The following is a 26,845-nucleotide window of genomic DNA, read 5'->3' as shown; positions in this document are numbered from 1 at the left end:
TCACTTGAGCCTGTTGTGGTTACTTAACCAATAACGCCCCAAAACACACTTGCACATGCCCAATCGCGCCAGTGATCACACTGAAGCCTCCACTCGTGCCCCCTTTACAGCCTAGACGTCGTGGTGTACGCGACCACGGTGATGTGTCCACAAGGGATAGACTAAGGAGTGCCACATATCATCGTCACAATCATTCTTGGACTACATAGGCAAAACCCATTTTGTAAAAAGGTTAAAAGTGTGAGAAGTGTGAGAAATATTGGGAAGATGACATGTGTCCTCAATCTAAATTAATTCAAAAAGGTAAAAAAGTAATTTTATCATTGATTCAATTATTTCAAAACCTTCCATAACCGTCACCTTATTTATAGGAACAGGATTTTCTTTAAAAGATCTCTATAAAAACACTACGAATAACACTACAACCACCATTCAGCACATATATAACACCATTCAATAATTATATAACATCATTCAATAAGTATATAACACCATTTTAAAGATCTCTATAAAAACACTACGAATAACACTGCAAATCACCATTCAGCACATATATAACACCATTTAAACGATCTCTATAAAAACACTACGAATAACACTACAAATCACCATTCAGCACATTTATAACACCATTCAATAATTATATAACACCATTCAATAGTTATATAACACCATTCGATATGTATATAACACCATTCAATACTTATATAATACCATTCAATAAGTATATAAAAACATTCAATAAGTATATAACACTACTAAAAACACTGCAAAACATCATTCAACAGTTCAAAACACTGTAATAAGTACATAACACTACAAAAAAGATATAACTCTATATAACACTACAACCCCGTAATGGTGGGTGTCTGAAACAGGAGCGACACGATGGGGGTGGTCGGACCGGTGGCGGAGGTGCGACAACTTGAGTGGTTCTCGGTGGGAACCGATCGGAACAGGTGGGTGGCTTGCGATGGTTGGTCGGTGGTGTCCAGCAGGTCTGATTCGGAGAAGTCGATGCTGCTGTATCGATGATGATGATGATTCGAGATGTAAACTATTGATGATAATGATTCGAGATGGATTGATGATGATGATGATTCTAGATATTTGATCTGGAGAAGAAGAGGATTCAAATTCACAGATCTGGAAGAAGAAAGAGGATTCAAAATTGTAGGGATTTGATTTACAGTTTCCTATTTCAAGTGGATATAAAAAACTCTATTACCCCTACAATTTTCAAATCAGTCAAAAAAAACACATTTTACAATTTGGTCCCTATTGATCTCAACCATTAGATGAAAGATCAAATGGCTGAGATTCTTTCTTACCCTTCTCACACTTTTGGTCTTTTTTACATGAACCTCAATCTATATATATATAGGCAAAATTTAGAGAAAACGCCTATAAGTGTGGAAACGGTGATAACACCCCTCATCCGTTGGATCAAAACAATCTATGGATTAAATTGGCACGTTTGTGTTTTCGTAAATAACATCAACTTTATTACGTGGACGCGCTTCATTAAAGGTAAGAGTGTCTTTTGACTGCTCTAATACAAAACACCAAACTCATAAGTAAAACACTATTAAAATTCCCGCTGTAAGCTACGAGCCATACACATCAGTCCCTTCCAGATGAAACGCCATCTTTTTTTGGCGTTTTTATGTTTATGTTATCTTCTATTGAATAATAAACAATATAAAGAACTGATGTTACTATCTTCCGAAAACATGTTAATGAAAACACCATAAGGTCAATATTTAACAAATAGTAAGAACTGATGTTTACAAATTAGCGCCAATATTCACTTCTAATCAGATATACGTAACCAGGTGTAAAACGCCATTGATCGTAAATAATAAGCATATACTATATCCCAAATGACAATTAACATTAATAATGAAAACACCAAATATTGAATATAGGAAGAACGCCATTGAAACATAAACGTCATTTTCGAATAATACTTTGAAAAGAACGCCACTGAAACAAGCATAAAGAACAAAACGTCATATATGTTGCATGATTTGCTGGAACACATATGAAAACGCCATCAGTATTACTTTGTAGAATGGAATCCACGGAATCCACGTTAGACGCCATAGATCTAATAAGCTTGGAGAGGAGGTAACTTTAAATTTTTGGAATTGTTTGAAACGGAATTATAACGCCATTTATTGAGTGGAACGTGGACAACGACAATCGTGCCTTGCATATCATTTAGCACCCCCTGCCACGTGTTCGACCAGGATCCGTTCTCACATTTTCACACTTCCAACTGTTTTCTCCTGATCCTGTTTCTATATATATATATAGGGGAAGGTTCAAATGAAAACCACTAGTTATTGTGAAAACTCGAAAACTAATTAAAAAAAGCCAAAAAAACATACAAAAATTTTTTTTTTAATTTTTTTTTTGCAATCAAAATTTCGCAGGTTTTTTAATATAAAAAAAATTTCAAAAAAAAAAAAATTTGTGTAGTGCACATGTGTAATACTGCACATATGTATGTGTACTACACATGTGTATTATTACACATGTGCACTACACAAATTTTTTTTTTTTTGAAAAAAAGTTTTTTTTATATATAAAAACTAGCGATTTTTATAAAAAAAAATTGAAAAAAAAAAATTTTGTGTGTTTTTTAGGCTATTTTTAGTTAGTTTTCGAGTTTTTACAATAAAAGTGGTTTTCATTTGAACCATCCCCATATTTATATAGGGGAAGGTTCAAATGAAAACCACTTTTATTGTGAAAACTCGAAAACTAACTAAAAAAAAGCCTAAAAACACACACAAAAAAAATTTTTTTTTTTCAATTTTTTTTTATAAAAATCGCTAGTTTTTATATATAAAAAAAAACTTTTTTTCCAAAAAAAAAAAAATTGTGTAGTGCACATGTGTAATAATACACATGTGTAGTACACATACATATGTGCAGTATTACACATGTGCACTACACAAAAAAAAAATTTTTTTTTTTTTTTTGAAAATTTTTTTTTATATTAAAAAACCTGCGAAATTTTGATTGCAAAAAAAAAATTAAAAAAAAAAATTTTTTTGTATGTTTTTTTGGTTTTTTTTAATTAGTTTTCGAGTTTTCACAATAACTAGTGGTTTTCATTTGAACCTTCCCCTATGGACATATTCAATATATATATATATATATATATATATATATATATATATATATATATATATATATATATATATATATATATATATATATATATATATATATATATATATATATATATATATATATATATATATATATAGGGAGCTGCTAAAATAGAAACCACCTCCAGTTGGAAGAACCGTGAAAATCACTCTCCACCAATCAGATTACAACAACAAAAAGGGTGTTTTGGTCATTTACTCCCAAATGTCTAATCTCTCTCTCTCTCTCTTCATTAATGGTACCACAGATTCTCTCCTCTCTCCTCTCTTTCTCTTTCATCTTTCTTCTTAAAAATTCAAAATCATATTCATTTTCATCTCTCTTCATTTGAGAGACACAAACCTGCAAAACCCCAACACCCCTCGTTCCCCTGTTTCCGGCAACCACCACCCACACCCCTCTTCAGTGGCGGTGGACCGACCACCACTTTGGGCGGCGACGCATCACAAACACTGGCAGGTTTCAGGATTGAGATTCGGCGCATCTCTCTGACGGCGGCTGTGGGCGGTGCACCACCGTTGACCGCTGCCGACCACCCCATCGGAAGCCCTACCTTTTAAAATGTCAGATCTTTGTTTCTCTCCTCACTTTTGAAAACTCATCCCTGATGAAGATATCTTCATCAGAGTATAGGGCGGCGGATAGATCAGAGAGAGAGAGACAGAAGGAGAGAGGTCGAAGATGATGATGCAACGGAGGTGCATCGCCGGCAGTTCAAGGCGGCGCCGCCGCTCACGGCGGCGGCAGTGGAAGAGATGGCGGTGGTGCTCGATTCAAGTTCCAGTTCAGGTAATGGTCAGTCCATCTCAGTTTTAGTGCTCAGTTTTGAGTTTGGTTCGGGTTTATACCAAATCTTAAACCCTAAATCAGTTGGATTTGTGGTTTCAACATCTTTATTTTCTATTCAAAATTGTTAGATTGTATTAATTTTTTTTTTAAATGATATTAAAATCTCATGTTAGGTTGTTAACTGTCAAAACTACCAGCTGAATCGCTCTATTTGGTTGGTTGGTTGGTTTGAATATAACAAAGGGGTGTTTTGAATGTTTGTTGTCCTGCCTAATGATCACATGTACCACTTTATGTTTTGAGTTTTCATTTAATTCATGTGGATTCTTTAGGTTCTTGAATTTGGATATAATAAAAATAAACTTTGATGCTAACTTCCATCGAGTGTTATTATATAGTTTGATGTCAGTGCTCTAATGGTTGTTTGTTTTCCTTTTCCACTCTAAAATTGTAATCGCTTTGTGAGTAGCTTGTCTGGGCACATCAGGGAAAAAAGTTGCAGTTCATGTAGTTTTGGGTTAAAGTTGGGCAGGTTTAGGGTCCGTAAGAAATTAATATGCAGTGAAAACAATGTCGGCTGTTTTGAATGTTTATTTTTTGATTGGCAGGCTCTTGTTGATGCTCCTGACATGGTGAGAGGTCAAATGAACTTTAAGAGGCTCACTCTCACAGACATCAAAATCGACATCAAAAGAGTTCCAAACAAGAAAACTCTTATTGCTGCTATGGAGGTTGCTGGTATTATTATTAGTGAAATGGTTGGTACTAGTGAAGCTATGCTTGCTGCTGTTTTGATTACCGAGTTTTATTTTGTTTATAGATGTCAAGAGCAAGTGGGAAAACAGCTCATGGGGAAGAAAACTCATTGTTCAAAAGAAGAGAGCCTCACTTAATGATTTTGACTGGTTCGGGTCAGCCGTGGGTCGAGTTTCGGGTCAGTGGGTGCGAGTTTGGCTCAACCCAGTTCGGAAGCTTCAGGTCGGCGGCCCAGTCAAACCGGGTCAGATTCAGAGTTGTTCGGGTCAAGCTTCGGCTCAGTCTCGGTTCGGGTCTTGTGGTTTAATAGCGAGTTATTATTACGTTAGTTTAGATTTTATTTAGTTAACGCGTACCGAGCTCGAACCGATACTTTAGTGACTTGTTACGTTTGGCATTTTGATAGAAATTTTATATATTGGGTTTATATTGTTGAGTTTTGAAAAGATAACGACAATTTGAGTAGTCGGCTTATTCCAAAAACAGTGGAAACTCTGTCCGTTTTCCGTAAAAACGTATAACGTAAATAGTTTAACATAAAACGTAAAACGTAAAAAAGTTTAACGTAAAACGTAAAAAGTTTAACCTAAAACGTAAAACGTAAAAAGTTTAATGTAAAATGTAAAAAGTTCAATGTAAAACGTAAAATGTAAAAAGTTTAACGTAAAACGTAAAAAGTTTTACGTAAAACATAAAACGTAAAAAGTTTTATGTAAAACGTAAAAAGTTTAACGTAAAACGTAAAACGTAAAAAGTTTAAAAAGTTTAACGTAGAATGTAAAACGTAAACTTTTATGTAAAAACTATATAACGTAAAAACGTAAAACTTTTTCTAGGTAAATTGTAAAACGTAAAAAACCGTGTGATAAAACGGCGCCTAAACAAGGGGCGTGAATACGGGGCATAAAAACGCCGCGATAAAAACGGGATGTAAAAAACGTTGCTTTAAAACGGGACTTAAAAAACGGAGCGTTAAAAAAACGACGCTTGAAAAAGCGGAGCGTAAAAAACGACGTGCAAAAACTACGCGTTAAAAAACGATGTGTGAAACGTAAAAAGTTTAACGTGAAAAACCGTGTGATAAAACAGCACCTAAACAAGGAGCGTGAATACGGGGCATAAAAACGCCGCGAAAAAACTGGGACGTTAAAAACGCCGCGTTAAAACGGGACGTAAAAAAAGGCGCTTTAAAAAAACGCCGCTTGAAAAAGCTGAGCGTAAAAAACGGCGTGCAAAAACGACGTGTTAAAAACGGTGCGTAAAAAAGGCGGGCGTAAAAACGGCGTGCAAAAACCGGCGCGCTAAATAAATTGTCTTGTTAAATCTGAATTTAAAAATGGTCTTTAATAAAAAAAAATTTGTTTAAAAAATAAAAAATAATATAATAAAACAAAAAAGTAATAAAAAAATAATAAAGACTAAAAGACAAAAAAAGGTAATTTTACTAAACTACCCATTATATTAAATATTAAAGACATAATAAGACAAAAACCATTTAATATTAATATTAACTACTTTTAATCTCACCCATTCATCTTGTTGATCTAGTGGTTAGAAAGTGGTTCTCTCTGTTCTTACAACTGGAGTTGGTTTTCATTTTAGCGGTCCCCTCTCTCTCTCTCTCTCTCTATATATATATATATATATATATATATATATATATATATATAAGGTAAGGTTCATGCGAGAACCACCCTTATTGCGAGAACCAATGTGAACACAAAATAAAATCTAAAAAAATCAAAAAAGCACTCAAAATTTTTTTTTATTTTTTTTAATATTTTTCTTAAAGAAATCGCTATATTTCGTTACAGTAAAAAAAACATTTTTTTTTTCGAGTAACAGTTATCCATGCACATGTGCATATGTATCATTACTTCGACAAATTCGGTAATACGTTATCAGGAATAGACAATTGCACTTTAAATTACAATACCATTCGTAATACACTACTTTTTACATTACCAATATTCAAAATGCACATGTGCATCATTAGGTATAACCATGATATAACGTGTTTTGGTACAAAAAGTTTGTGATTTTGAATGGAGAAGTAGGTCCATATACATGTTTTTTGGTTAGTTATCTAATGGTTGATGGTTTGGTTATAGTTGTCAATTTATGATGTAATATGTTGATTGGATGGTATAAATGGTGTTTATATACATGTAATAAAGTGAAAATATTGGTAATGGTATTGTATTATGGATGGTAGGAGGTAATGGTAGTGTATTATAGATGGTATGATAGATGAAAGGGAAAGTGCATTCAAAGTAGTGTACCAAAACACCTTATTTCATGTTGATACATATAGATGCACATGTGCATTTCTAATATTGGTAATGTAAAAAGTATTCTATTACACATGGTAGTTTAATGAAAGTGCAATTGTCTAATAATTGTAATGAATTACGGAATTTGTCAAAGAAATGACAAAAATGCACATGACAAAAATGCACCTGTGCATGTTTGTGTATTATGAATGGAATGATGGATGAAAGAGAAACTAGTGTACCAAAACACCTTATTTCATGTTGATACATATAGATGCACATGTGCATTTCTAATATTGTTAACGTAAAAAGTAGTGTATTAAACGTGGTAGTGTAAATGAAAGTGCAATTGTCTAATATTTGTAATGAATTACGGAATTTGTCAAAGAAATGATACAAATGTACATGTGCATGGATAACAGTGACACGGATTTTTTTTTTTTTTGAATTTGTTTTTTATTTTTTTATTGTAAACGAAATATAGCAAATTTTACAAAAAAATAGTAAAAAAATAAAAAAAATTGGGTGTTTTTTAAGTTTTTTTAGGTATTACTGTTTGTGTTCACACTGGTTCTCGCGGTTCTCGCAATAAAAGGTGGTTCCTAACGGATCCTTCTCCTATATATATATATATATATATATATATATATATATATATATATATATATATATATATATATATATATATATATATATATATATATATATATATATATATATATATATATATATATATATATATATAGACAGGGGACCGCTAAAATGAAAACCACCTCCAGTTGTAAGAACCATGAGAACTACACCGTACGAGGCGAGTTGGACCAAAATTGTTTTTCATAAACGTAGATGCGTGTATTATAAACACATTTGTAAAAAAAATCAAAAAAAAATATCGTGTGTGTAGTTTTGAGCACCACAAGTTTGTATTTACGGGTACCATAAATTTTAAATAAAATTTACGGTACCCGTAAAAACAAACTTGTGGTGCTCAAAACTACACTCACGACATTTTTTTTTGAATTTTTTTTTTACAAATGTGTTTATAATACACGCATCTATGTTTGTGAAAAAATTTTTGGTCCAACTCGCCCCGGATCAAAAAGTTCTCATGGTTCTTACAACTGGAGGTGGTTTTCATTTTAGCGGTCCCCTATATATTATATATATATATATATATATATATATATATATATATATATATATATATATATATATATATATATATATATATATAGGGGAAGGTTCAAATGAAAACCACTAGTTATTGTGAAAACTCGAAAACTAATTAAAAAAAGCCAAAAAAACATACAAAAAAATTTTTTTTTTAATTTTTTTTTTGCAATCAAAATTTCGCAGGTTTTTTAATATAAAAAAATTTTCAAAAAAAAAAAAAAAATTTGTGTAGTGCACATGTGTAATACTGCACATATGTATGTGTACTACACATGTGTATTATTACACATGTGCACTACACAAATTTTTTTTTTTTTTGAAAAAAAGTTTTTTTATATATAAAAACTAGCGATTTTTATAAAAAAAATTGAAAAAAAAAAATTTTTGTGTGTTTTTTAGGCTTTTTTTAGTTAGTTTTCGAGTTTTCACAATAAAAGTGGTTTTCATTTGAACCATCCCCTATATATATATATATATATATAATACATTCATAGAATATTGATAAAAATTTCACACATATATATTATGTTTAAAAACACTTAATATATATAAAATAAATTATTAAATTATGTTAAACGTATTTCTCATATAAATCTCAAAATTTCATACTTAATGCGATTTCTGATCTAATTTACCATTGTTACCGCACAAACGTCTAAACTTATCATTATTTCATATCGTCATGAATTGACTTGGTAAATCACATTACATATACTCATAATTCACATATCAATTAAAATATACAAAGTTCATCCTTTGAACAACCCGTTTTCGTGTAAGTTGAAATATGCGTAATTTATCGTTTCGGTGCTATTTTTGGGCGTCAGAAGTCACGTATGACCAACTAAACACCAAAATCATTTAATATAAGTTAGAATACTTATATTTATCATATGAAAGCAGTTTCAAATCAGATTTAAAACAGTTTTACAAAAATCACTTTAAAAGCCGATTTTTACCGTTTTTAACATAATATATGTTATCTACTGATTAAAATAAAAATTCCAACCACATATATGCAGGTCTTACAAAAAGCACAAAAATTATGCAAATATCACCCGATTTACTACTTTTCAAGCCTAAAGTACAACATGCAAGTTACCACAATTTTTATAACTTCAAAATACTTCTATTAACTTTGTTTAACATATTTATTTACTGATTTAAGTTGATGTTTAACATATCACAACAATTTCCCTTTTTATGATGATCATTAAGCATCCTACAAGTCTAAGTACAAGTGTTTTAAGCAAATTTATGTCATAATCATATTCAAGATCATTGAAACTTTATTCCTTCATTTATAATACATATGACACATTTATAACAATCATTTTGTTAAATCATTCATTCATCATACTTAAATCATCAAATATGCATTTAACTTCAACATTCAAGAACATGCATCATCCTTGAATTCTCACATACAAGACAAAAAAGTTTCGGCCATATATACACTTTTATACTCATATTATTTCAAATCAATAATCAAGTTCCATTCATTCTTTAAACATCTAACACATACACATTCAACCTTGTTTATTCAAGAAACCATCTTTCAAGCATCTTATCAAATAAAATTCAAAATACAAACATCTATACACATTCAAGATTTTCGGCCATTACCACTTATTCATATCTTCACATTTTTATTTTTATAAAAATTATTAGTTTGGTTTGATTTCAAGAATAGTGAAAATCCAAACAACCGAGAATCAAGCTCATCATCATCATCACCAAGAATGTTGTTAAAAGAAACAAGATTTTATACCTTTAAAGAATAAAGTGGATTTTGGATGATGAGATTCTTGGTGGAAATAAGCTTGTTCTTCCTTGAAATCGCTTTGAAATCAACTTTAAATCTTCAAACCACCCCGAAACTAGCTTGAAATGGCCATGATCTCCATGAAATAAGTTTGAAAAATGGAAGTGGGTGTGTTCTTGGTGGGTTTCGGCCATGAGGTATGTATAGAGGAAGAAGATGAGTTTTTTGAAAAGTTTAATCCTGGAATTGTTTGTAAAGTGGAGTGTTAGAGAAAATATAATGATTAGGTTTTACCATCTTGCAACACCTGGCACTAAGGTGTGTGTTGGTGGGCTTATGTAGCTGCCACCTACACCTTCCACACACACATTCTCTCTCCTATGTATAAGATATACACATATATAAGTCTAACACTGTCACACCCTGGCTTTGCGGAAGCGTGGTTAATTTGGTGTGACTTCTTAATACCATAGCTTAATCATAACAAGCTATATGAATTAAAAATATGCAAGATCATCCATTAAAAGTAAAAATAGTAAAACATTGTCTCAACGGGTTAACACCCGACAACCATAACTTGTCTAAACATTACAAATGCAAACTTAACATAAACATGATTCAAGGACTGTGACTTGTCCAGGAAAGAGTCACAAGCCTCGATCCCTGGATGACCTCGGGCCTAATGCAGCGGAAAACAAGCCATACCGCGCCAGATCGTTAGTTTCCTGAAATACATGTAAGTTGAAAAATCAACAATAATGTTGAGCGAGTTCATGCGAAAGTGAGTAAACAAACCTTTATCTTTATCAAAAACCTGGTATGTAGCAAATAAGGAAAAAGAGATCACCAATGGTTTGCAAGGCCATTGATATGTGTGAAGTGCAAGTAGGAATGACTCAAACCTAGCGGATTTATGCGTCGGGCACTAAGTCACCCCGAGGTCCGTTATGCTGGACCTGGGGCTGGGCTCGCTACACCCAGATAGATCTACCGCTCCTGTCCCTCGGTCCTACTACGAGGATTAATGGCCTCAAGTTGCGCCTACCCACTCACATGATCTAAGTAGTAACCTCCTTACGCTAATCATACCATGTATAAACATATTCATAATCATTGTAACATGTATTTCACCCCCGCAGTTTAGAAAACTGAAAACAGTTAAGAGAAAAGGGGGACATGAACTCACAGTGGGTGCGTCACAATACCAAGTAATCCAAATGTCCGAAAGCTGTGCAACGACCTACATGTGCTAATTCTATTAGACGGATGGCCGTGCTTTAGCTTTATAGTTTACATTTTTGGGAAACAGTTAGACAACCGTTCCTTGTATATATTTGGTAATTTAATTTCCTTCCCAAGGATGGGGGAATTAATACATGCATGTTTATAATATTAAGTCTCACTTAATATATTTTATTTCTCATTCCAAAATATAATTATTTTTCTCAAAAATAATATATTTTCTTTTTACATAATACTTTCCAAAATAATACGTCGACAAGGTACGCATTTGTGAATATTTCCGTATAAAGCGTAAGTTACGTTTTAACGACTAAATGGTAATAGTAATTACCGTTGTAACTTATATGTTTGTCGTATAAGCGTTTGTATTATTTTGGGTTCGACAAAGTTAGTAAATATTATTTTTACTCTAAAAATAATATTTATACATTTTCACAAAATAATCATAAACAGTGTTGTGAAAAATATATTTATCGAATAAATATTTATCACGTTTATTTTTGTGAAAACCCCACCTCCGAATATTTGTAAATAAAGTCATGGCGAAATATATGTCACACCCCCAAAATCCACCCGCGGAGTACCACCGCTTGGGAGCGTGACTGACCAGGATCAAGCCATCAATCATATCAAACACAGCATTCAATATAAATGTAATTAATGTAAATCATCATGACATGACTGATGTTCAAACCAAATACTGTTTTAAGTAGCGGAAGCAATATAAAGTAAACCCAATTAAAGTTATAAGTTCAATAATGTTCATGATCCATCTGCCCACAACGACCTGCTCCTTCCTTGTGCAAGCTCCAAGTATACCTAAGGTCCTGCAAGGCATGCAGCAAATAATCAACAAACTAGTTGAGCGAGTTCACAGAAAGTAAGTTCATAATGTAATGCATAAGTATAGCTAGTGGGGGCTTCCCATACTAGTGTGTACTAAAGGTGGGGGTTTCCCATGTTCATCCTGGCTAATGAGGTCTTCTCATTAACGGTACTTACTAGACTAACTTCCGACCATGTGTTCTTCTTTACCGAGAACAGGAAAACGTACAGGGTCACGTAGGCTTTACGTGACGTGCCCTTCCCCGAGGACAGTGGTACGCGTGGGGGCTACGTAGGCTTTACGCAACGTGGCCTTCCGACCTGGAAGCCAGTAGATGGTATTGGGTTACGTAGGCTTTACGTAACGTGTCCTCCCGACCCGGGAGACATATGGCAAATATACTGGGTTACGTAGGCTTTACGTAACGTGTCCTGACTAACCTGAGGACGATGGTCTATAGTCTGGTATATGCGTAAGTACGAGTAATCATTCCATATCCAACATATCCAACCCAATTCCCAACCCGGGAATCCCATGCCTTGGCTGTGTGAACTCACCTTGGTTTGCTCGGCAGATACACAAGGAATATAAGTAGCAAGTAAATGGTCACTCACGTCCTATCATGGTTATTATACGAGTCAGGTTCGTATATAGTACATATATAGCAATCACGTATAGTCATGGCAAACATGTACGCACGTAAGCAGATAAGACATAGCATGTGAGGATCCAATTGTCTAAGTCCAACCATACCCGGCCCAATGACATAACAGTTCACAATAACAAAACAATCCAGATTCTCAATCGGCCCAAATAGCAATCACATACAAGTCCATTAATAAACAGTCCACACTTCAAATCGTTGGGCTCAATAGATTGGCCCGTGACAGTGAAAGCCCAACAGTGCGCGTGTAAACGATGGTCTCGAGTCGCAACGGAGATCTCGAGTCGCAACCGGAGATTACGAGTCGCAACAGCTGGTTGCGAGTCGCAATGGAGATCTCGGTTCATCATGGTCTGGTTACGAGTCGCAATCTGACTCGCAACCGTGGTTGCGGTTCGTGCGGTCTGGTCTCGAGTGGGGTTCCGACTCGCAACAAGCGATGCCGAGTCGCAACCGCGTGTGTAACGACTTTTCTGATTTCACGCAATTCATTTAGGCAATTCAATCATCGTTGACAGTTTCCAAAAATCAATTATCAACTAACAGTTTGTCATTCAAAAATTCATCGATCAAACAGGGAAAATAAATCATAAATTCTTATGAACCCTAATAATTACACTTATGAACAATAACAATAATCATAACACTCAATCATATTATGATCCGATTTCACGAACATTAAACTCGAATTGCATAACTTCACAGCCAATCAACAAGACATTATCATTAACATCATCAACAGCAAATCAGATTAACAAACATCACTATTATCCGTACCCGCATCCAACATCAACAACCAATCAATTTTTACTAACATACTCCCTAGTTACATCGCACAACCGAATGATAGCAATCGTGGCATCACATATAATCGAACATGAATTCAAACAAACATACTAACCGGTTACAAGTAACGAGATGTGATCCGAACAAGAGGGTGATCGGGTGGCCTTGTGCCGTCGGTTCCTAAACAAGCCGAGAGAGAGAGAGACGAGATAGAGGAGCTAGGGTTTTGTGTGTGTATTCTTGTGTTGTAACAAATGAGAGGAAAACAAGACCCTTAGTTTTGGTATAGTGGTTGCGAGTGGGGAGTGGGCCGAGCCCACTCGGTCACCTAATGGACCGAATGTAAGGTGTAAAGCCCAAAGGCTTGTGTGACCGGTTTGTGTGGTTTGGGCTCGTGCAACGCATAACATACATACACACATAACACACGTAAACAAATATTCATTTAAAATCATATAATCCAGTTCTCATAAGCACGCAACGTTACATCAAAGCAAGTCTAAAGTTCGAGTTGTCACATTATCCCCAACTAATTGGAAATTTCGTCTCGAAATTTGGTATGCACTCACTGAGGAAGCTAGGTAAACTGTACTGTTCACTGATTTTCCTGGGGTGTCACATCCTTCCCCCGTTGATCTGGAATTTCGTCCCGAAATTCCGAAGTAGTAGCTTCAGCCTCAGTAGTGGTTGCCTGGTTCCCGAATAACTGGGGGTACTTTTCTGCCATCCTGTCTTCGCGTTCCCAGGTGTACTCTGGGCCACGTTTGGAGTTCCAACGAACTCGGACAAGAGGAATTCTCTTGTGTTTGAGGACCTTCACATCCCGGTCCGTGATTTCTACTGGTTCCTCGACGAACTGCAACCGCTCGTCGATAGTGAGTTCCTTAAAAGGAATGATAAGATTTTCATCTGATAGGCACTTCTTTAGGTTCGATACATGAAAGACATTGTGAACTGCCCCGAGTTCAGCTGGTAATTTCAACTTGTAGGCTACCTTGCCAATCTTTTCTATGATTTCGAATGGTCCGACGTATCGCGGATTCAGTTTACCCCGTTTGCCAAAACGAACTACACCCTTCCAGGGTGAGACTTTCAATAAAACCCGGTCCCCGACCTCAAATTCCAATGGCTTTCTACGCTTATCTGCGTAGGCTTTCTGACGGTCTCGTGCTGCCGCCATGCGTTGTCGTATCTGTGCAATCTTTTCTGTGGCGTCCACCACAATCTCTGGACCCGTAATCTGACTATCTCCCACCTCTGCCCAACAGAGAGGTGACCGGCATTTACGCCCGTACAATGCCTCGAATGGAGCGGCTTGAATGCTGGTGTGATAACTGTTATTGTAAGAAAACTCCACCAAAGGGAGGTGCTTTTCCCAGCCGTTGCCGAAATCGATGACGCATGCCCGAAGCATGTCTTCAAGAGTTTGAATCGTACGCTCAGACTGTCCATCCGTCTGAGGGTGGTATGCTGTGCTCATGTCTAGTCGTGAGCCAAAGGATTTATGCATTGCTTGCCAAAGTTCTGACGTGAATCGTGCGTCGCGATCCGAAATGATGGACGTGGGCACCCCGTGCCTCGAGACAACTTCTTTAAGATAGACGTCTGCAAGTGTGGAGAACTTGTCCGTTTCCTTAATCGGCAGGAAGTGTGCAGACTTGGTGAGTCGATCAACTATGACCCATATTGTATCGTTCCCACGCTGGGATCTAGGTAGGCCTGTAACGAAATCCATGGAAATTTCTTCCCATTTCCACTGTGGTATCTTAGGCTGCTGAAGTAGGCCAGCTGGTTTCTGATATTCGACCTTGACTCTTGCACATGTCAAGCATTTTCCAACATACGTAGCAATGTGGGCCTTCATACTAGGCCACCAATAGGTAGTGCTGATATCGTGGTACATTTTATCCGACCCTGGATGTACCGAATAGCGAGACTTGTGTGCTTCATCCATCACAAGTTCGCGTAAACCGCCATAAAGAGGGACCCAAATCCGGCCCGTTACATAATAGGCGCCGTCTGCCTTCTGTTCCATCTGTTGTCGTGAGCCGCGTAAGGCTTCAGCCTTGACGTTTTCGGGCTTCAATGCTTCTACCTGAGCATTTCGTATCCGTGCAGGAAGACTAGACTGAATCGTAAGCTGTAGCGCTCGCACGCGCTTCGGTAAGGTGTCCTTTCGACTAAGGGCGTCAGCCACAACATTGGCTTTGCCTGGATGGTACTTGATAGCGCATTCGTAATCGTTCAGTAATTCAACCCATCGCCGTTGACGCATGTTCAAATCCTTCTGCTTAAGGATATGCTCGAGACTCCTGTGATCGGTGTAAATCGTGCACCTGGTACCGTACAGGTAGTGTCGCCATATCTTAAGCGCAAAAACAACAGCTCCCAGCTCTAAATCGTGCGTCGTGTAGTTCCGTTCGTGAACCTTGAGTTGACGAGTGGCGTAAGCAATAACCTTGTCGCGCTGCATTAACACACATCCCAATCCCCGAATGGATGCATCACAATATACTACGAAGTCTTCTGTGCCCTCTGGCAATGAGAGAATAGGTGCGCTGCAAAGCCTATCTTTTAAGTGCTGAAAAGCAGTCTCCTGGGGCTCTCCCCAGCGATAGGTAACACCCTTCTGTGTCAGTAGCGTAAGCGGCTGAGCAATCTTCGAGAAGTCTCTAATAAACCGTCTGTAGTAACCTGCCAGACCCAAGAATTGGCGTATTTCCGTTGGCGTACGCGGTGCAGGCCAGTTCCTGATCGAATCTACCTTGGATGGATCGACATGGATCCCATCCTTGTTCACCACATGGCCCAAGAAGTGGACTTCACGAAGCCAGAAGTCGCATTTAGAAAACTTAGCGTACAGCTGTTCCTTCCGAAGGAGTTCCAAAATCAGGCGAAGATGCTGCTCGTGCTCCTCCTGACTCTTGGAGTAAATCAGGATGTCGTCGATGAACACAATGACGAACTTGTCGAGATAGGGTTTGCACACCCTGTTCATAAGATCCATAAATACCGCAGGCGCGTTCGTTAACCCGAATGGCATGACGAGAAACTCGTAGTGACCGTAACGAGTTCTGAAGGCTGTCTTGGAGACGTCCTCATCCCGGACTCTCAACTGATGGTACCCAGACCTCAAGTCTATCTTCGAGTAGTAACACGACCCTTGCAATTGGTCGAATAAGTCGTCTATGCGTGGAAGAGGATAACGGTTCTTCACCGTCACCTTGTTGAGTTCACGGTAGTCGATGCACATCCTGAACGTACCGTCTTTCTTCTTCACGAAAAGCACTGGAGCTCCCCAAGGCGAAGAGCTTGGTCGTATGAAACCCTTTTCCAAGAGTTCCTGCAGTTGCTTTGACAATTCCTCCAATTCTGATGGAGCCAGACGATATGGTGCGCGAGCTATGGGTGCTGCTCCTGGAGCGAGCTCGATCTGAAATTCGACCTGACGATGAGGCGGTAAGCCAGGTAAGTCTTCAGGAAACACCTGAGGGTAATCGCGTACAATTGGAATATCCTCCAATTTCTTTTCCTTTGCTGATGCGTCTGTAACGAGAGCCAGAATGGCTGCGTGACCTTTTCGTAAGCACTTCTGAGCCTTCAAGAAAGAGATGACGCCAACCACAGCACCACTCTTGTCGCCTTGAACTTCTAGAGGTTCCTGACCCGAACGAGGAATGCGAATAACCTTTTCGCTGCATAAGATTTCTGCCTGGTGTTGGGACAACCAATCCATCCCAATCACGACGTCGAAGCTACCCAAAACTATGGGAATGAGATCAATAGAGAAGGCTTGACCAGCTAAGATAAGATTACAACCTTGAACTACGTGCGTGGCTTCTAGACTTTTACCGTTAGCTAACTCGACTACATGTTTGGTGGGTAAAAGTGTTGGTGCACGTTTTAGCAGTTGACACATTTTCACAGACATATAGCTTGTATCCGCACCCGAATCAAATAAAACAGTAACGTAAATATTGTCAAGGAGAAACTTACCCATAACAACGTTGGGATCGTTCACTGCGTCGCCTCGACCTAGCACGAATGCACGACCACGAGCTTCATTGCCGTTATTGTTGTTGTTCCCGCCGTTGTTATTCCCATTGCCCTGGTTATTGTTGTTGCGATTCTGGTTCAACTGAGGGCAATCGCGTTTGAAGTGACCTTCAGCCCCACACTGGAAACATCCTCGGTTCCCACGCTGTGGCTGCTGCTGCTGCTGCTGGTTTTGTGGAGCTGGTTGCTGAGGCTGCTGATTCTGATTCGCAGGACGAGGGCTCCTGCAGTCTTTGGCCTCGTGCCCCATCTTAAGACACCTTTGACAGCGACCCTTGTTACATGGGCCGTGGTGATGCCTGTTGCAGTTGTGGCACCTGGGTTGACTACCCTGATATCTCCTCTGCCTGTGACCACCAGAGGATTGCTGACTGGGACTCTGATAGTGATCAATCTTCTGCTGCTGAGACTGTGGCTGAACAGATGCTGAACCTTTACTGGAATCCCCATCCCATTTTCTTTTACTGTCACCAGATGTAGCAGGAGTAACTGAGGTGGTGACGTTAGCAATAGCATTAACACGCTTGGGCAGTTTATTCTGATCCACTGCCTGATCGGTGATACGGTGAGCTAGGCGTTGGATTTCCTGGATGTTTTCGAGGTTAGCCGACGTCACGTGGCTCTGAATTTCTGGCGCCAATCCCTTGAGATACAACTCAATGCGCTTGTATGGAGGGTCCACCATAGTTGGACACAGAACGGCCAGCTCATTGGACCGTTTGGTATACGCTTCGATTTCCGATCCAACCATTTTCAAGTTATAAAGCTCATCTTCCAGCTTGTGTATGTCTTCCCGCGTGCAATACTCACGCTTGATGAGTTCCTTGAAATCGTTCCATGGGGTGGCGTTAGCAGCTGCCAACCCTAAGATCTGGACTTGGGCGTTCCACCAAGTCAATGCTATCCCTTCCAAAGTACCGGTAGCAAACTTGACCTTGCGAGCCTCAGGGCACTCGCACATTTCGAATACTGATTCTAGCTTCTCGAACCAGTGGAGGAGTCCCACTGCCCCCTCTGTGCCGCTGAAAGAGTTTGGACGGCAGTCCATGAAATTCTTGAACGTGCAGACTGGCTGCTGCGCGTGTTGACCTGCTTGAGCTGCTGCAACTGCCGCAGCAACTTGAGCTTGAACAAGAGCCTCTAGCTGGGCTTGTGTCATGTTGATTCGTCCAGACATGATCTTCATAGTAACAAGTAGCATACGTAAGAATGGTTCGCGGGTAGGGCGATGACAGAAAAGCGTAGGCATATAGGTGTTCTCATGAAATCAAAGCATGTGTATCTAAGCGTAATGCGAGCAAAGTTCTAAACAATTCTAGCATACAGGCAATAAACATAAACCTTATTACCTAAGATGTCGAGTCTTGCACGTGGAGCGAAGCGTCGTTGTGGATCGTTGAGAGCACTGTACTGGTTATAGTCTGGTTTTAATAAAAACGTTTTCCCATATTAAAACCAAGTTCTCTATAACCAATGGCTCTGATACCAATCTGTCACACCCCCAAAATCCACCCGCGGAGTACCACCGCTTGGGAGCGTGACTGACCAGGATCAAGCCATCAATCATATCAAACACAGCATTCAATATAAATGTAATTAATGTAAATCATCATGACATGACTGATGTTCAAACCAAATACTGTTTTAAGTAGCGGAAGCAATATAAAGTAAACCCAATTAAAGTTATAAGTTCAATAATGTTCATGATCCATCTGCCCACAACGACCTGCTCCTTCCTTGTGCAAGCTCCAAGTATACCTAAGGTCCTGCAAGGCATGCAGCAAATAATCAACAAACTAGTTGAGCGAGTTCACAGAAAGTAAGTTCATGATGTAATGCATAAGTATAGCTAGTGGGGGCTTCCCATACTAGTGTGTACTAAAGGTGGGGGTTTCCCATGTTCATCCTGGCTAATGAGGTCTTCTCATTAACGGTACTTACTAGACTAACTTCCGACCATGTGTTCTTCTTTACCGAGAACAGGAAAACGTACAGGGTCACGTAGGCTTTACGTGACGTGCCCTTCCCCGAGGACAGTGGTACGCGTGGGGGCTACGTAGGCTTTACGCAACGTGGCCTTCCGACCTGGAAGCCAGTAGATGGTATTGGGTTACGTAGGCTTTACGTAACGTGTCCTCCCGACCCGGGAGACATATGGCAAATATACTGGGTTACGTAGGCTTTACGTAACGTGTCCTGACTAACCTGAGGACGATGGTCTATAGTCTGGTATATGCGTAAGTACGAGTAATCATTCCATATCCAACATATCCAACCCAATTCCCAACCCGGGAATCCCATGCCTTGGCTGTGTGAACTCACCTTGGTTTGCTCGGCAGATACACAAGGAATATAAGTAGCAAGTAAATGGTCACTCACGTCCTATCATGGTTATTATACGAGTCAGGTTCGTATATAGTACATATATAGCAATCACGTATAGTCATGGCAAACATGTACGCACGTAAGCAGATAAGACATAGCATGTGAGGATCCAATTGTCTAAGTCCAACCATACCCGGCCCAATGACATAACAGTTCACAATAACAAAACAATCCAGATTCTCAATCGGCCCAAATAGCAATCACATACAAGTCCATTAATAAACAGTCCACAATTCAAATCGTTGGGCTCAATAGATTGGCCCGTGACAGTGAAAGCCCAACAGTGCGCGTGTAAACGATGGTCTCGAGTCGCAACGGAGATCTCGAGTCGCAACCGGAGATTACGAGTCGCAACAGCTGGTTGCGAGTCGCAATGGAGATCTCGGTTCATCATGGTCTGGTTACGAGTCGCAATCTGACTCGCAACCGTGGTTGCGGTTCGTGCGGTCTGGTCTCGAGTGGGGTTCCGACTCGCAACAAGCGATGCCGAGTCGCAACCGCGTGTGTAACGACTTTTCTGATTTCACGCAATTCATTTAGGCAATTCAATCATCGTTGACAGTTTCCAAAAATCAATTATCAACTAACAGTTTGTCATTCAAAAATTCATCGATCAAACAGGGAAAATAAATCATAAATTCTTATGAACCCTAATAATTACACTTATGAACAATAACAATAATCATAACACTCAATCATATTATGATCCGATTTCACGAACATTAAACTCGAATTGCATAACTTCACAGCCAATCAACAAGACATTATCATTAACATCATCAACAGCAAATCAGATTAACAAACATCACTATTATCCGTACCCGCATCCAACATCAACAACCAATCAATTTTTACTAACATACTCCCTAGTTACATCGCACAACCGAATGATAGCAATCGTGGCATCACATATAATCGAACATGAATTCAAACAAACATACTAACCGGTTACAAGTAACGAGATGTGATCCGAACAAGAGGGTGATCGGGTGGCCTTGTGCCGTCGGTTCCTAAACAAGCCGAGAGAGAGAGAGACGAGATAGAGGAGCTAGGGTTTTGTGTGTGTATTCTTGTGTTGTAACAAATGAGAGGAAAACAAGACCCTTAGTTTTGGTATAGTGGTTGCGAGTGGGGAGTGGGCCGAGCCCACTCGGTCACCTAATGGACCGAATGTAAGGTGTAAAGCCCAAAGGCTTGTGTGACCGGTTTGTGTGGTTTGGGCTCGTGCAACGCATAACATACATACACACATAACACACGTAAACAAATATTCATTTAAAATCATATAATCCAGTTCTCATAAGCACGCAACGTTACATCAAAGCAAGTCTAAAGTTCGAGTTGTCACAATATATTTGAAAATATGTCAAAAGTAGTCTAACACTTGTAAATAATTCTAAGTGTTAGATTTTAGAAAATTTCGCCAGAGTTTCCCCTGTAACTGGAGGTGGCCACGCTTTTAAGCGTATCATTTTCTTTTACAAAATCATTTCAACACTTCTTTTAAATCAACCAATCAATTTCCAACACATTACACAAGTTTCAACACTTCAAACTTGTAGACTAGTATGTAAAATCGCATTATTACATGAACTTGTAATTTTTCCGAAAGTCGTAATGTAGATCACCTTATATTTAGTGGATCTATGTATAAAATAATTTAGTCTTGTAAAAACCCCGTTTTTGGAACAAATCATCCTTTACAACTTCCCGACAACTTTTATAAAAATTGTTATTTTGTCGGATCTTTTGTTTCACAAGTGTTTATACACTTGTAGTTTATAAAAATCATCTTTGTTAGCATGTTATCCAACTTATATAAAACATGATTTTCTCACACTTGGTTCTACGAATGTACCACTTGTACATACGTAGATCGGCTCGTTCTAAATACTATTTTTCATGTCAAAACACTTTTACACAAGTTCATGTTTCCCGTGTGGTGGAGTTTCACCTTTTAACCCTCGTACCGCTAGAAACAAGCTTATGTTAAGATACATGATCCTAACAAAGTCGGGTTAAACGATGATAAGAGCCACCACATCGTAGATCGGGTCTCTACAACCAACATATTCGAATACTACGACTTTTACACGCGTTATAAGCTTTTAACCAACAATATTCGAGTTTTAGTAGCCTTTAAAGATTTAAAAGATGGGTTTCCGACTTTTAACCGTTAAAAATCCTTTTAACCACTTTAGATACGATCAAGAGCGAGTTTTAAATGTTATACCTCTAGCTCGGGGCTAGGGAAGAATCTAGTCGGAAATGGCGTGGATAAAAGCAAATGAACGAGGTCCTTCAACTTCCGCTTGCTTCAAGCTTCCTTATACATGACCCGAATGCCTTGTGTAAGCTTGGAATGGCTAGACAAGAACTCGAAAATGGTGGTGGACAAGTGTGGGTGTTCGGCCGAGAAGAGGGGAGAGGGCAAGAGAGAGGAGTGTTGGTGATTGGAAAGTGTGATTAACTCTAGTGTTATGTGTTGATTTTATAGACAAAATTTGGTTCATCGTCCAACGGATTTTTATGCTCTCTAGATATCCACGAAATCTAATATAATAAACAAAAGGTGTACTCCCCTTGTCACATCATGGTGGCCAATCCCATTAGGGGGGTGGGGTATCCGGTTGGATCTCGATTGTTCGTTAGAGTTCAGTTACATAAAGTAGGTTACTTTTAGAGATTAACCCCGTTAGTTGTTTGACGCGTTATAAAGCGGGTGTTAGGGTAATCAGGGACCCTAACTGGCTCAGAAAAAGACCAATAATATTTTTGGCAATATTTTTATGTTCCGGGTATAGTCCGGTTGTTCGGTTGGATAGTAATCCGTTAAAGTGCTTAAGTAATCCTTTAAGCGTCGTAAATAATATTTTTAGTGACACAATTTATTCTGCAAAGTGTCAGGAATAATTCCCCATGTTTTGGCACTTTATTAATTAGCTAGAAGCTAGTGTGTTGATAAAAGTGCTGTGTTTTGTGCTTAGAGTACGTTTTAGGCACATCCAATCTCTGTATCTTATTCCTAGAGACGTAGTTATACAACCCTTGTATCCCTACACACACTATGGGTGTAGTAAAATATTTCTGGCTCATTCAGGCCTTTAGAGGCAGTGTTTGCCTGATGCTGGCTATATCAGCAGGTTCAGTAGGTTATCCGTTCAAATGCTACTGTGCTACTGTGCATCATGTTTGTCACTAGAGTTCAATAAGTAAATAATGTTGTGACGAAAAATCAAAGTATGATGCAGATATGTACAAGTATCAACAATCAAGTAGCAGTTTATCAGAAATCTCAGTTAAGCACAGTAATTAGGCAACAATTAATAGTTAATTAAGTCGTACGGATACCTGGTTTAGTGAGGGTTGTCACATTCTCCCCCCGTTAAATAAATTTCGTCCCGAAATTTTAAATTCTGCTTGTAGAAGCAGGGTTCTCAGGAAATAAGTGGGGGTATTTCTCTTTCATTCGGTCTTCACGCTTCCAGGTGAACTCAGGACCATGTCTAGCATTCCAGCGAACCTTGACGAGCTTGACACTGCTCCGGCGGGTCTTGTTAACTTTCCAATCCGTGACCTTGACAGGTTCTTCAACGAAGTGGAGCGTGTCATCAATATGAATTTCGTCGGTAGGAATGGCAACGTTAACTTGAGTTGGACTTCTCTTCAGATTGGATACATGAAATGTATCGTGAACATTATTCAGTTCGGCAGGTAGGTCCAACTTGTATGCTACGGTCCCAATTCTTTCCAAAACCTTGAAAGGACCAATGTAGCGCGGATTCAACTTCCCACGCTTCCCAAAGCGTGCCACACCCTTCCAGGGTGATACCTTCAACAAAACCATATCCCCAACCTCAAACTCCTGAGGTTTCCTTTTCAGATCTGCGTAGGTCTTCTGGCGGTCACGAGCCGCACTAATGCGATCTCGGATTTGCGCGATCTTATCTGTAGTTTCCTGAACTACATCGGGACCTACCAATTGTCTATCACCTGCGTCAGACCAACAGAGCGGCGACTTGCACTTGCGCCCATATAACGCTTCGAATGGCGCGGCACCAATACTGGTGTGGTAGCTGTTGTTGTATGAAAACTCAACCAGGGGTAAATGCTTATCCCAGCTACCGCCTAAATCCATAACACATGCTCTCAGCATGTCCTCCAACGTCTGAATCGTCCGCTTACTTTGCCCGTCGGTCTGCGGGTGAAAAGCAGCGCTCATATTCAGCTTTGAGCCAAAAGCTTCCTGGAAGGATTGCCATATCCTCGATACGAACCTCCCATCTCTATCAGAAATAATCGAGAGAGGTACTCCATGGCGTGTAACAATCTCTCTCATGTAAATCTCAGCCAATTTTGCTTGTATTATCCTTCTCGCGGATAGGTAAGAAGTGTGCTGACTTCGTTAAGCGATCCACTATCACCCAGATAGTGTCATGGCCTTTTGACGTTCTTGGCAACTTCGTAATAAAATCCATGGAGATTTCTTCCCACTTCCACTAGGGAATTTTTGGTTGTTGCAGAAGTCCCGAAGGCTTCTCGTATTCCGCCTTAACTTTGGCGCAAGTTAAACATTTGCTCACGTAAATAGCAACATCGCCTTTCATCCTAGGCCACCAGTAATAATCTTTAAGATCCTGGTACATCTTATCCGCTCCAGGGTGGATAGAGTACCGCGACTTGTGAGCTTCATCAAAGATAACCTCTCTTAATCCACCAAACAGAGGAACCCAAATCCATTTCTCAAAACACAACGTTCCTTCCCTGTTTGGCACCAATATCTTCTCCATCCCACGGAGATATTCTTCCTCAAGGTTTCCTTCCTTGAGAGCTTCCTTCTGTGCTGCACGAACGCGCGAGGTAAGGTCGGTTTGAATTATCATTTCCATAGCCCTAACCCTTATGGGCTTGATTCTCTCTTTACGACTTAGGGCATCAGTGACCACATTCGCCTTCCCTGGATGATACTTGATCTCGCAGTCGTAATTGTTCAACAACTCGACCCATCGCCTTTGCCTCATATTCAACTCCTTCTTGTTGAATATATGCTGGAGGCTCTTGTGATCTGTGAAGATCGTATGCTTTGTACCGTAAAGGTAGTGTCTCCAGATCTTCAAAGCGAAAACCATTGCGCCAAGCTCCAAATCGTGCGTGGTATAGTTCTTTTCGTGCACTTTCAGTTGTCGTGACGCATAGGCAATAACCTTTTGACGTTGCATCAACACACAACCCAATCCTTGATGCGATGCGTCACAGTATACCACAAAATCATCTGTACCTTCTGGTAGAGCTAAGATTGGCGCGTTACAAAGCTTATCCTTCAATATCTGAAATGCTTCCTCCTGTTTAATTTCCCCAATCAAACTTCTTGTCCTTCTGCGTGAGGAGTGTCAATGGTTGAGCGATCTTTGAAAAGTTCTCGATGAACCTTCGATAATAGCCAGCCAAACCCAAGAACTGCCGAATCTCGGTTGGCGTCTTTGGCGTTTCCCAATCTTTGATCGCCTCGATCTTGGTTGGGTCCACATGAATCCCACCTTCATTTACTACATGTCCAAGAAATTGGACTTCTCGTAGCCAAAACTCACACTTAGAGAATTTGGCGTACAACTGTTCCTTCTTTAGCAGCTCCAGAATGGCTCTAAGATGCTGCTCGTGCTCAGCCCTCGTCTTTGAATAAATCAAAATGTCGTCGATGAATACAATCACGAACTTATCCAGGTATGGCTTACAAACTCGGTTCATCAAACCCATGAACACTGCAGGTGCGTTTGTTAATCCAAACGGCATAACGAGGAACTCGTAGTGTCCATATCGAGTTCTGAAGGCTGTCTTCGGGATACTCTCCTCCTGTATCCGTAGCTGATGGTATCCAGATCGAAGATCGATCTTTGAATAGAAGCTTGAACCTTGAAGCTGGTCGAATAGGTCATCGATTCTTGGCAAAGGATACCTATTCTTGATCGTCAGCTTGTTCAATTCTCTGTAGTCAATGCACATACGGAAACTACTGTCCTTCTTCTTCATAAACAAAACTGGAGCTCCCCAAGGCGAGAAGCTTGGTCGGATAAAACCCTTGCCTAACAACTCTTGAAGTTGTGTCGACAGTTCTTGCATCTCAGACGGAGCTAGTCTGTAAGGTGCCTTAGCCACAGGCGCGGCGCCTGGAACTAAGTCGATGCGAAACTCCACTTGCCTTTGAGGCGGCAAGCCAGGCAAGTCTTCTGGAAAGACTTCTGGGTATTTCCTCACGACAGGGATGTCTTCGATCTTCGGCCCAACAGCCTTTTTATCCACAATGTGTGCCAGAAAAGCAACACATCCTTTCTGCAAACACTTCCTTGCTTTCAGGCAGCTAATCATCCTTAACGGCGTCTCACGCTTCTCCCCATGAGCAACAATGGTCTCACCATCATCGGTCGGGATACGAATTGTCTTCTCGTGACAAACTATCTTTGCTTTGTTACTCGATAACCAATCCATCCCTACTACCACGTCGAAGCTTTCCAACTGGACTGGTAGTAGATCGAGAGCAAACTCACGCTCTCCCAACTCGATTACGCAACCTCGAGTTGCCTCGTTAGTTTCTACTAACTTCCCATTCGCCAATTCAATTGAGTATCTAATTTACTAGCAGTTAAACCAAGCATATTCTTAAACTCTAATGATACGAAGCTATAATCGGCACCAGTTTCACACAAGATAGATGCGAAAGTTTTGGTTGTTAAAGAACGTACCAGTAATCATGCCTGGATCCTGGCATGCTTCACAAACTCCGATGCTGGGTGTTCTCTCACGGCCTTGTTTCAATTCCGGGCATTCTTTCTTAAGATGTCCAATGTCCCCACAATGGAAGCATCCTAGCACTCGGCCATTTCCTTTCCTGCTTCCACCTTCAACGTTGTTACGATTTTCTCCTTGTTTGGGACTCTTCATCCCACAACCAT

General features: G+C 39.3%; 1 long non-coding RNA gene across 1 annotated transcript; it reads left to right on the top strand.

Moving 5' to 3' along the window:
• The first annotated feature begins 4,560 nt into the window (after positions 1-4,560).
• On the top strand, positions 4,561-4,881 carry LOC110906584. The gene is made up of 2 exons (XR_004863860.1): positions 4,561-4,710; positions 4,793-4,881. It is a non-coding gene; the product is annotated as an uncharacterized LOC110906584 (long non-coding RNA).
• The last annotated feature ends 21,964 nt before the right edge of the window (positions 4,882-26,845 follow it).

The sequence above is a fragment of the Helianthus annuus genome, chromosome 8, assembly GCF_002127325.2.
Source record: "Helianthus annuus cultivar XRQ/B chromosome 8, HanXRQr2.0-SUNRISE, whole genome shotgun sequence".
Classification (NCBI taxonomy): domain Eukaryota; kingdom Viridiplantae; phylum Streptophyta; class Magnoliopsida; order Asterales; family Asteraceae; genus Helianthus; species Helianthus annuus.
This window is presented reverse-complemented; position numbering and strand designations above follow the sequence as displayed.